Here is a 12,401-nt window from a genome sequence, read left to right as displayed (position 1 = left end):
ATGAACAAATGAAGAAATGAACAAATGAAGAAATGAACAAATGAACAAATGAACAAATGAACAATTGAACAAATGAACAAAAGAGCAAATGAACGAATGAACAAATGAACAAATGAACAAATGAACAAAGGATCAATTGAACAAATGAACAAATGAACAAATGAACAAATGAACAAATGCACAAATGAACAAATGAACAAATGAACAAATGAACAAATGAACAAATGAACAAATGAACAAATGAACAAATGAACAAATGAACAAATGAACAAATGAACAAGTGAACAAATGAACAAATGAACAAATGAACAATTGAACAAATGAACAAATGAACAAATGAACAAATGAAGAAATGAACCAATAAACAAATAAACAAATGAACAAATGAACAAACGAACAAATGTACAAATGAACAAATGAACAAATGACTAAGTTGAGAAAAGAACAAACAATCAAATGAACATATGAACAAATGAACAAATAAACAAATGGACAAATGAGCAGATGAACAAATGAACAAATGAACAAATGAACAAATGAACAAATGAACAAATGAACAAATGAACAAACGAACGAATGGACAAATGAACAAATGAACACATGAACAAACGAACGAATGGACAAATGAACAAATGAACAAATGAACACATTAACAAATGAAGAAATGAACAAATTAACAAATGAACAAATGAAGAAATGAACAAATGAAGAAATGAACAAATGAAGAAATGAACAAATGAACAAATGAACAAATATACAAATGGACAAATGAACAAATGAACAAATGAATAAGTTGAGAAATGAACAAACAATCAAATGGACATATGAACAAATGAACAAATAAACAAATGGACAAATGAAAAAATGAACAACTTAAGAAATGAAGAATTGAAGAAATGAACACTTCCAAAAATGGACAAATTAACATCTGAACAAATGAACAACTGAACAAACGAGCGAGTAGACAAATGAACAAATGAACAAATGAACCATTGAACGAATGAAGAAACATTCAAATGAACATATGAACAAATGAACGAATTATCAATTGAACAAATGAACAAATGAACAAATGAACAAATGAACAAATGAACAAATGAACAAATGAACAAATGAACAAATGAACAAATGAACAAATGAAGAACTGAACAAATGAACAAATGAACAAATGAACAAATGAACAAATGAACAAATGAACAAAAGAACAAATGAACAAATGAACAAATGTACAAATGAACAAATGAACAAATGAACAAGTGAACAAATGAACAAATGAACAAACGAACAAATGAAGAAATGAACAATCGAACGAATGGACAAGTGAACAAATTAGCAAATGAACAAATGAACAAATGGACAAATGAACAAATGAACAAGTGAACAAATGAACAAATGAAAAAATGAACAAATGAACAAATGAACAAATGAACAAATGAACAAACGAACAAATGAACAAATAAACAATCGAACGAATGGACAAGTGAACAAATTAACAAATGAACAAATGAGCAAATGAACAAATGGACAAATGAACAAATGAACAAGTGAACAAATGAACAAATGAAAAAATGAACAAATGAACAAATGAACAAATGAACAAATGAAGAAATGAACCAATAAACAAATAAACAAATGAACAAATGAACAAACGAACAAATGTACAAATGAACAAATGAACAAATGACTAAGTTGAGAAAAGAACAAACAATCAAATGAACATATGAACAAATGAACAAATAAACAAATGGACAAATGAGCAGATGAACATCTTAAGAAATGAAGAATTGAAGAAATGAACACATCCAAAAATGGACACATTAACAAATGAACAAGTGAACAAATGAACAAATGAACAAATGAACAAATGAACAAATGAACAAATGAACAAGTGAACAAATGAACAAATGAACATACGAACAAATGAAAAAATGAACAAACGAACGAATGGTCAAGTGAACAAATGAACAAATGAACAAATGAACAAATGAACAAATGAACAAATGAACAAATGAACAAATGAACAAATGAACAAATGAACAAATGAACAAATGAACAAATGAACAAATGAACAAATGAACAAATGAACAAATGAACAAATGAACAAATGAACAAATGAACAAATGAACAAATGAACAAATGAACAAATGAACAAATGAACAAATGAACAAATGAACAAACGAACGAATGGACAAATGAACAAATGAACACATGAACAAACGAACGAATGGACAAATGAACAAATGAACAAATGAACACATTAACAAATGAAGAAATGAACAAATTAACAAATGAACAAATGAAGAAATGAACAAATGAAGAAATGAACAAATGAAGAAATGAACAAATGAACAAATGAACAAATGAACAATTGAACAAATGAACAAAAGAGCAAATGAACGAATGAACAAATGAACAAATGAACAAGTGAACAAATGAACAAATGAAAAAATGAACAAATGAACAAATGAACAAATGAACAAATGAACAAACGAACAAATGAACAAATAAACAATCGAACGAATGGACAAGTGAACAAATTAACAAATGAACAAATGAGCAAATGAACAAATGGACAAATGAACAAATGAACAAGTGAACAAATGAACAAATGAAAAAATGAACAAATGAACAAATGAACAAATGAACAAATGAAGAAATGAACCAATAAACAAATAAACAAATGAACAAATGAACAAACGAACAAATGTACAAATGAACAAATGAACAAATGACTAAGTTGAGAAAAGAACAAACAATCAAATGAACATATGAACAAATGAACAAATAAACAAATGGACAAATGAGCAGATGAACATCTTAAGAAATGAAGAATTGAAGAAATGAACACATCCAAAAATGGACACATTAACAAATGAACAAGTGAACAAATGAACAAATGAACAAATGAACAAATGAACAAATGAACAAATGAACAAGTGAACAAATGAACAAATGAACATACGAACAAATGAAAAAATGAACAAACGAACGAATGGTCAAGTGAACAAATGAACAAATGAACAAATGAACAAATGAACAAATGAACAAATGAACAAATGAACAAATGAACAAATGAACAAATGAACAAATGAACAAATGAACAAATGAACAAATGAACAAATGAACAAATGAACAAATGAACAAATGAACAAATGAACAAATGAACAAATGAACAAATGAACAAATGAACAAATGAACAAATGAACAAATGAACAAACGAACGAATGGACAAATGAACAAATGAACACATGAACAAACGAACGAATGGACAAATGAACAAATGAACAAATGAACACATTAACAAATGAAGAAATGAACAAATTAACAAATGAACAAATGAAGAAATGAACAAATGAAGAAATGAACAAATGAAGAAATGAACAAATGAACAAATGAACAAATGAACAATTGAACAAATGAACAAAAGAGCAAATGAACGAATGAACAAATGAACAAATGAACAAATGAACAAAGGATCAATTGAACAAATGAACAAATGAACAAATGAACAAATGAACAAATGCACAAATGAACAAATGAACAAATGAACAAATGAACAAATGAACAAATGAACAAATGAACAAATGAACAAATGAACAAATGAACAAATGAACAAATGAACAAGTGAACAAATGAACAAATTAACAAATGAACAATTGAACAAATGAACAAATGAACAAATGAACAAATGAACAAGTGAACAAATGAACAAATGAACAAACGAACAAATGAACGAATGATCAAACGAACGAATGGACAAGTGAACAAATGAACAAATGTACAAATGAACAAATGAACAAGTGAACAAGTGAACAAATGAACAAATGAACAAACGAAGAAATGAAGAAATGAACAATCGAACGAATGGACAAGTGAACAAATTAACAAATGAACAAATGAACAAATGGACAAATGAACAAATGAACAAGTGAACAAATGAACAAATGAAAAAATGAACAAATGAACAAATGAACAAATGAACAAACGAACGAATGGACAAGTGAACGAATTAACAAATGAACAAATGAACAAATGAACAAACAAACAAATGAAAAAATGAACAAACGAACGAATGGTCAAGTGAACAAATGAACAAATGAACAAATGAACAAATGAACAAATGAACAAATGAACAAATGAACAAATGAACAAATGAACAAATGAACAAATGAACAAATGAACAAATGAACAAATGAACAAATGAACAAATGAACAAATGAACAAATGAACAAATGAACAAACGAACGAATGGACAAATGAACAAATGTAGAAATGAACAAACGAATGAATGGACAAATGAACAAATGAACAAATGAACACATTAACAAATGAACAAATGAACAAATGAACAAACGGGCGAGTAGACAAATGAACAAATGAACAAATGAACAAATGAACAAATGAACAAATGAACAAATGAACAAATGAACAAATGAAGAACTGAACAAATGAACAAATGAACAAATGAACAAATGAACAAATGAACAAATGAACAAATGAACAAAAGAACAAATGAACAAATGAACAAATGTACAAATGAACAAATGAACAAATGAACAAGTGAACAAATGAACAAACGAACAAACGAACAAACGAACAAATGAAGAAATGAACAATCGAACGAATGGACAATTGAACAAATTAGCAAATGAACAAATGAACAAATGGACAAATGAACAAATGAACAAATGAACAAATGAACAAATGAACAACTGAACAAATGAACAAATGAACAAATAAACAAATGGACAAATGAAAAAATGAACAACTTAAGAAATGAAGAATTGAAGAAATGAACACTTCCAAAAATGGACAAATTAACATCTGAACAAATGAACAAATGAACAAACGAGCGAGTAGACAAATGAACAAATGAACAAATGAACCATTGAACGAATGAAGAAACATTCAAATGAACATATGAACAAATGAACGAATTATCAATTGAACAAATGAACAAATGAACAAATGAACAAATGAACAAATGAACAAATGAACAAATGAACAAATGAACAAATGAACAAATGAACAAATGAACAAATGAACAAATGAACAAATGAACAAATGAACAAATGAACAAATGAACAAATGAACAAATGAACAAGTGAACAAATGAACAAATGAACAAATGAACCATTGAACGAATGAAGAAACATTCAAATGAACATATGAACAAATGAACGAATTATCAATTGAACAAATGAACAAATGAACAAATGAACAAATGAACAAATGATCAAATGAACAAATGAACAAATGAACAAATGAACAAGTGAACAAATGAACAAATGAACAAACGAACAAATGAAAAAATGAACAAACGAACGAATGGTCAAGTGAACAAATGAACAAATGAACAAATGAACAAATGAACAAATGAACAAATGAACAAATGAAGAAATGAAGAAATGAAGAAATGAAGAAATGAAGAAATGAACAAATGAACAAATGAACCAATAAACAAATAAACAAATGAACAAATGAACAAACGAACAAATGTACAAATGAACAAATGAACAAATGAATAAGTTGAGAAATGAACAAACAATCAAATGGACATATGAACAAATGAACAAATAAACAAATGGACAAATGAAAAAATGAACATCTTAAGAAATGAAGAATTGAAGAAATGAACACATCCAAAAATGGACACATTAACAAATGAACAAGTGAACAAATGAACAAATGAACAAATGAACAAATGAACAAATGAACAAATGAACAAACGAACAAATGGACAAATGGACAAATGAATCAATGAACAGATGAACAATCGAACAAATAAACAAATGAACAAATCAACAAACGAACAAATGAACAAAGGAACAAATGAACAAATGAACAAAGGAACAAATGAACAAATGAACAAATGAACAAATGAACAAATGAACATATGAACAAATGAACAAAGGATCAATTGAACAAATGTACAAATGAACAAATGAACAAATGAACAAATGAACAAATGAACAAATGAACAAATGAACAAATGAACAAATGAACAAATGAACAAATGAACAAATGAACAAATGAACAAATGAACAAATGAACAAATGAACAAACGAACAAATGGACAAATGAATCAATGAACAGATGAACAATCGAACAAATAAACAAATGAACAATTTGAAAAATGTACAAATCTACAAATGAACAAACGAACAAACGAACAAATGAACAAATGAACAAATGAACAAATGAACAAATGAACAAATGAACAAATGAACAAATGAACAAATGAAGAACTGAACAAATGAACAAATGAACAAATGAACAAATGAACAAAAGAACAAATGAACAAAAGAACAAATGAACAAATGAACAAATGTACAAATGAACAAATGAACAAATGAACAAATGAACAAGTGAACAAATGAACAAATGAACAAACGAACAAATGAAGAAATGAACAATCGAACGAATGGACAAGTGAACAAATTAACAAATGAACAAATGAACAAATGGACAAATGAACAAATGAACAAGTGAACAGATGAACAAATGAAAAAATGAACAAATGAACAAATGAACAAATGAACAAATGAACAAACGAACAAATGATCAAATAAACAATCGAACGAATGGACAAGTGAACAAATTAACAAATGAACAAGTGAACAAATGAACAAATGAACAAGTGAAAAAAATGAACAAATGAACAAATGAACAAATGAACAAATGAACAAATGAACAAATGAACAAATGAACAAATGAACAAATGAACAAATGAACAAATGAACAAATGAACAAGTGAACAAATGAACAAATGAACAAACGAACAAATGAACGAATGAACAAACGAACGAATGGACAAGTGAACAAATGAACAAATGAACAAATGAACAAATGAACAAATGAACAAATGTACAAAAGAACAAATGAACAAATGAACAAATGAACAAATGAACAAATATACAAATGGACAAATGAACAAATGAACAAATGAACAAATGAACAAATGAACAAACGAACGAATGGACAAATGAACAAATGAACAAATGAACAAACGAACGAATCGACAAATGAACAAATGAACAAATGAACACATTAACAAATGAACAAATGAACAAATTAACAAATTAACAAATGAACAAATGAAGAAATGGACGAATGGACAAATGAACAAATGAACAAATGAACACATTAACAAATGAACAAATGAACAAATTAACAAATGAACAAATGAAGAAATGAACAAATGAACAAATGAAGAAATGAAGAAATGAAGAAATGAACAAATGAACAAATGAACAAGTGAACAATTGAACAAATAAACAAATGAACAATTTGAAAAATGTACAAATCTACAAATGAACAAACGAACAAACGAACAAATGAACAAATGAACAAATGAACAAATGAACAAATGAACAAATGAACAAATGAACAAATGAAGAACTGAACAAATGAACAAATGAACAAATGAACAAATGAACAAAAGAACAAATGAACAAAAGAACAAATGAACAAATGAACAAATGTACAAATGAACAAATGAACAAGTGAACAAATGAACAAATGAACAAACGAACAAATGAAGAAATGAACAATCGAACGAATGGACAAGTGAACAAATTAACAAATTAACAAATGAACAAATGGACAAATGAACAAATGAACAAGTGAACATATGAACAAATTAAAAAATGAACAAATGAACAAATGAACAAATGAACAAATGAACAAATGAACAAACGAACAAATGATCAAATAAACAATCGAACGAATGGACAAGTGAACAAATTAACAAATGAACAAGTGAACAAATGAACAAATGAACAAATGAACAAGTGAAAAAAATGAACAAATGAACAAATGAACAAATGAACAAATGAACAAATGAACAAATGAACAAATGAACAAATGAACAAATGAACAAATGAACAAGTGAACAAATGAACAAATGAACAAACGAACAAATGAACGAATGAACAAACGAACGAATGGACAAGTGAACAAATGAACAAATGAACAAATGAACAAATGAACAAATGAACAAATGTACAAAAGAACAAATGAACAAATGAACAAATGAACAAATGAACAAATATACAAATGGACAAATGAACAAATGAACAAATGAACAAATGAACAAACGAACGAAGGGACAAATGAACAAATGAACAAATGAACAAACGAACGAATCGACAAATGAACAAATGAACAAATGAACACATTAACAAATGAACAAATGAACAAATTAACAAATGAACAAATGAAGAAATGAACGAATGGACAAATGAACAAATGAACAAATGAACACATTAACAAATGAACACATTAACAAATGAACAAATGAACAAATTAACAAATGAACAAATGAAGAAATGAACAAATGAACAAATGAAGAAATGAAGAAATGAAGAAATGAAGAAATGAACAAATGAACAAATGAACAAGTGAACAATTGAACAAATGAACAAAAGAGCAAATGAACGAATGAACAAATGAACAAATGAACAAATGAACAAAGGATCAATTGAACAAATGAACAAATGAACAAATGAACAAATGAACAAATGAACAAATGAACAAATGAACAAATGAACAAATGAACAAATGAACAAATGAACAAATGAACAAATGAACAAATGAACAAATGACCAAATGAACAAATGAACAAGTGAACAAATGAACAAATGAACAAATGAACAAATGAACAAATGAACAAATGAACAAATGAACAAATGAACAAATGAACAAGTGAACAAATGAACAAATGAACAAACGAATAAATGAACGAATGAACAAACGAACGAATGGACAAGTGAACAAATGAACAAATGAACAAATGAACAAATGAACAAATGAACAAATGAACAAATGAACAAATGAACAAATGAACAAATGAACAAATGAACAAATATACAAATGGACAAATGAACAAATGAACAAATGAATAAGTTGAGAAATGAACAAACAATCAAATGGACATATGAACAAATGAACAAATAAACAAATGAACAAATGAACAAATGAACAAATGAACAAATGAAGAACTGAACAAATGAACAAATGAACAAATGAACAAATGAACAAAAGAACAAATGAACAAATGAACAAATGTACAAATGAACAAATGAACAAATGAACAAGTGAACAAATGAACAAATGAACAAACGAACAAATGAAGAAATGAACAATCGAACGAATGGACAAGTGAACAAATTAGCAAATGAACAAATGAACAAATGGACAAATGAACAAATGAACAAGTGAACAAATGAACAAATGATCAAATAAACAATCGAACGAATGGACAAGTGAACAAATTAACAAATGAACAAGTGAACAAATGAACAAATGAACAAATGAACAAGTGATAAAAATGAACAAATGAACAAATGAACAAATGAACAAATGAACAAATGAACAAATGAACAAATGAACAAATGAACAAATGAATAAATGAACAAATGAACAAATGAACAAATGAACAAGTGAACAAATGAACAAATGAACAAACGAACAAATGAACGAATGAACAAACGAACGAATGGACAAGTGAACAAATGAACAAATGAACAAATGAACAAATGAACAAATGAACAAATGTACAAAAGAACAAATGAACAAATGAACAAATGAACAAATGAACAAATGAACAAATATACAAATAGACAAATGAACAAATGGACAAATGAACAAATGAACAAATGAACAAATGAACAAACGAACGAATGGACAAATGAACAAATGAACAAATGAACAAACGAACGAATCGACAAATGAACAAATGAACAAATGAACACATTAACAAATGAACAAATGAACAAATTAACAAATGAACAAATGAAGAAATGAACGAATGGACAAATGAACAAATGAACAAATGAACACATTAACAAATGAACAAATGAACAAATTAACAAATGAACAAATGAAGAAATGAACAAATGAACAAATGAAGAAATGAAGAAATGAAGAAATGAACAAATGAACAAATGAACAAGTGAACAATTGAACAAATGAACAAATGTACAAATGAACAAAAGAGCAAATGAACGAATGAACAAATGAACAAATGAACAAATGAACAAAGGATCAATTGAACAAATGAACAGATGAACAAATGAACAAATGAACAAATGAACAAATGAACAAATGAACAAATGAACAAATGAACAAATGAACAAATGAACAAGTGAACAAATGAACAAATGAACAAATGAACAAATGAACAAATGAACAAATGAACAAATGAACAAATGAACAAGTGAACAAATGAACAAATGAACAAACGAATAAATGAACGAATGAACAAACGAACGAATGGACAAGTGAACAAATGAACAAATGAACAAATGAACAAATGAACAAATGAACAAATGAACAAATGAACAAATGAACAAATGAACAAATGAACAAATGAACAAATGAACAAATGAACAAATATACAAATGGACAAATGAACAAATGAACAAATGAATAAGTTGAGAAATGAACAAACAATCAAATGGACATATGAACAAATGAACAAATAAACAAATGGACAAATGAAAAAATGAACAACTTAAGAAATGAAGAATTGAAGAAATGAACACTTCCAAAAATGGACAAATTAACATCTGAACAAATGAACAACTGAACAAACGAGCGAGTAGACAAATGAACAAATGAACAAATGAACCATTGAACGAATGAAGAAACATTCAAATGAACATATGAACAAATGAACGAATTATCAATTGAACAAATGAACAAATGAACAAATGAGCAAATGAACAAATGAACATATGAACAAATGAAAAAATGAACAAATGAACAAATGAACAAATGAACAAATGAACAAATGAACAAACGAACAAATGATCAAATAAACAATCGAACGAATGGACAAGTGAACAAATTAACAAATGAACAAGTGAACAAATGAACAAATGAACAAATGAACAAGTGAAAAAAATGAACAAATGAACAAATGAACAAATGAACAAATGAACAAATGAACAAATGAACAAATGAACAAATGAACAAATGAACAAGTGAACAAATGAACAAATGAACAAACGAACAAATGAACGAATGAACAAACGAACGAATGGACAAGTGAACAAATGAACAAATGAACAAATGAACAAATGAACAAATGAACAAATGAACAAATGTACAAAAGAACAAATGAACAAATGAACAAATGAACAAATGAACAAATATACAAATGGACAAATGAACAAATGAACAAATGAACAAATGAACAAATGAACAAACGAACGAATGGACAAATGAACAAATGAACAAATGAACAAACGAACGAATCGACAAATGAACAAATGAACAAATGAACACATTAACAAATGAACAAATGAACAAATTAACAAATGAACAAATGAAGAAATGAACGAATGGACAAATGAACAAATGAACAAATGAACACATTAACAAATGAACAAATGAACAAATGAACAAATGAACAAATGAACAAACGAACAAATGATCAAATAAACAATCGAACGAATGGACAAGTGAACAAATTAACAAATGAACAAGTGAACAAATGAACAAATGAACAAATGAACAAGTGAAAAAAATGAACAAATGAACAAATGAACAAATGAACAAATGAACAAATGAACAAATGAACAAATGAACAAATGAACAAATGAACAAATGAACAAGTGAACAAATGAACAAATGAACAAACGAACAAATGAACGAATGAACAAACGAACGAATGGACAAGTGAACAAATGAACAAATGAACAAATGAACAAATGAACAAATGAACAAATGTACAAAAGAACAAATGAACAAATGAACAAATGAACAAATGAACAAATATACAAATGGACAAATGAACAAATGAACAAATGAACAAATGAACAAACGAACGAATGGACAAATGAACAAATGAACAAATGAACAAACGAACGAATCGACAAATGAACAAATGAACAAATGAACACATTAACAAATGAACAAATGAACAAATTAACAAATGAACAAATGAAGAAATGAACGAATGGACAAATGAACAAATGAACAAATGAACACATTAACAAATGAACACATTAACAAATGAACAAATGAACAAATTAACAAATGAACAAATGAAGAAATGAACAAATGAACAAATGAAGAAATGAAGAAATGAAGAAATGAAGAAATGAACAAATGAACAAATGAACAAGTGAACAATTGAACAAATGAACAAATGTACAAATGAACAAAAGAGCAAATGAACGAATGAACAAATGAACAAATGAACAAATGAACAAAGGATCAATTGAACAAATGAACAAATGAACAAATGAACAAATGAACAAATGAACAAATGAACAAATGAACAAATGAACAAATGAACAAATGAACAAATGAACAAATGAACAAATGAACAAATGAACAAATGACCAAATGAACAAATGAACAAGTGAACAAATGAACAAATGAACAAATGA

The sequence above is a fragment of the Megalopta genalis genome, unplaced genomic scaffold (assembly GCF_051020955.1).
Source record: "Megalopta genalis isolate 19385.01 unplaced genomic scaffold, iyMegGena1_principal scaffold0036, whole genome shotgun sequence".
Lineage (NCBI taxonomy): Eukaryota > Metazoa > Arthropoda > Insecta > Hymenoptera > Halictidae > Megalopta > Megalopta genalis.
Note: the sequence above shows the minus strand (reverse complement) of the source record.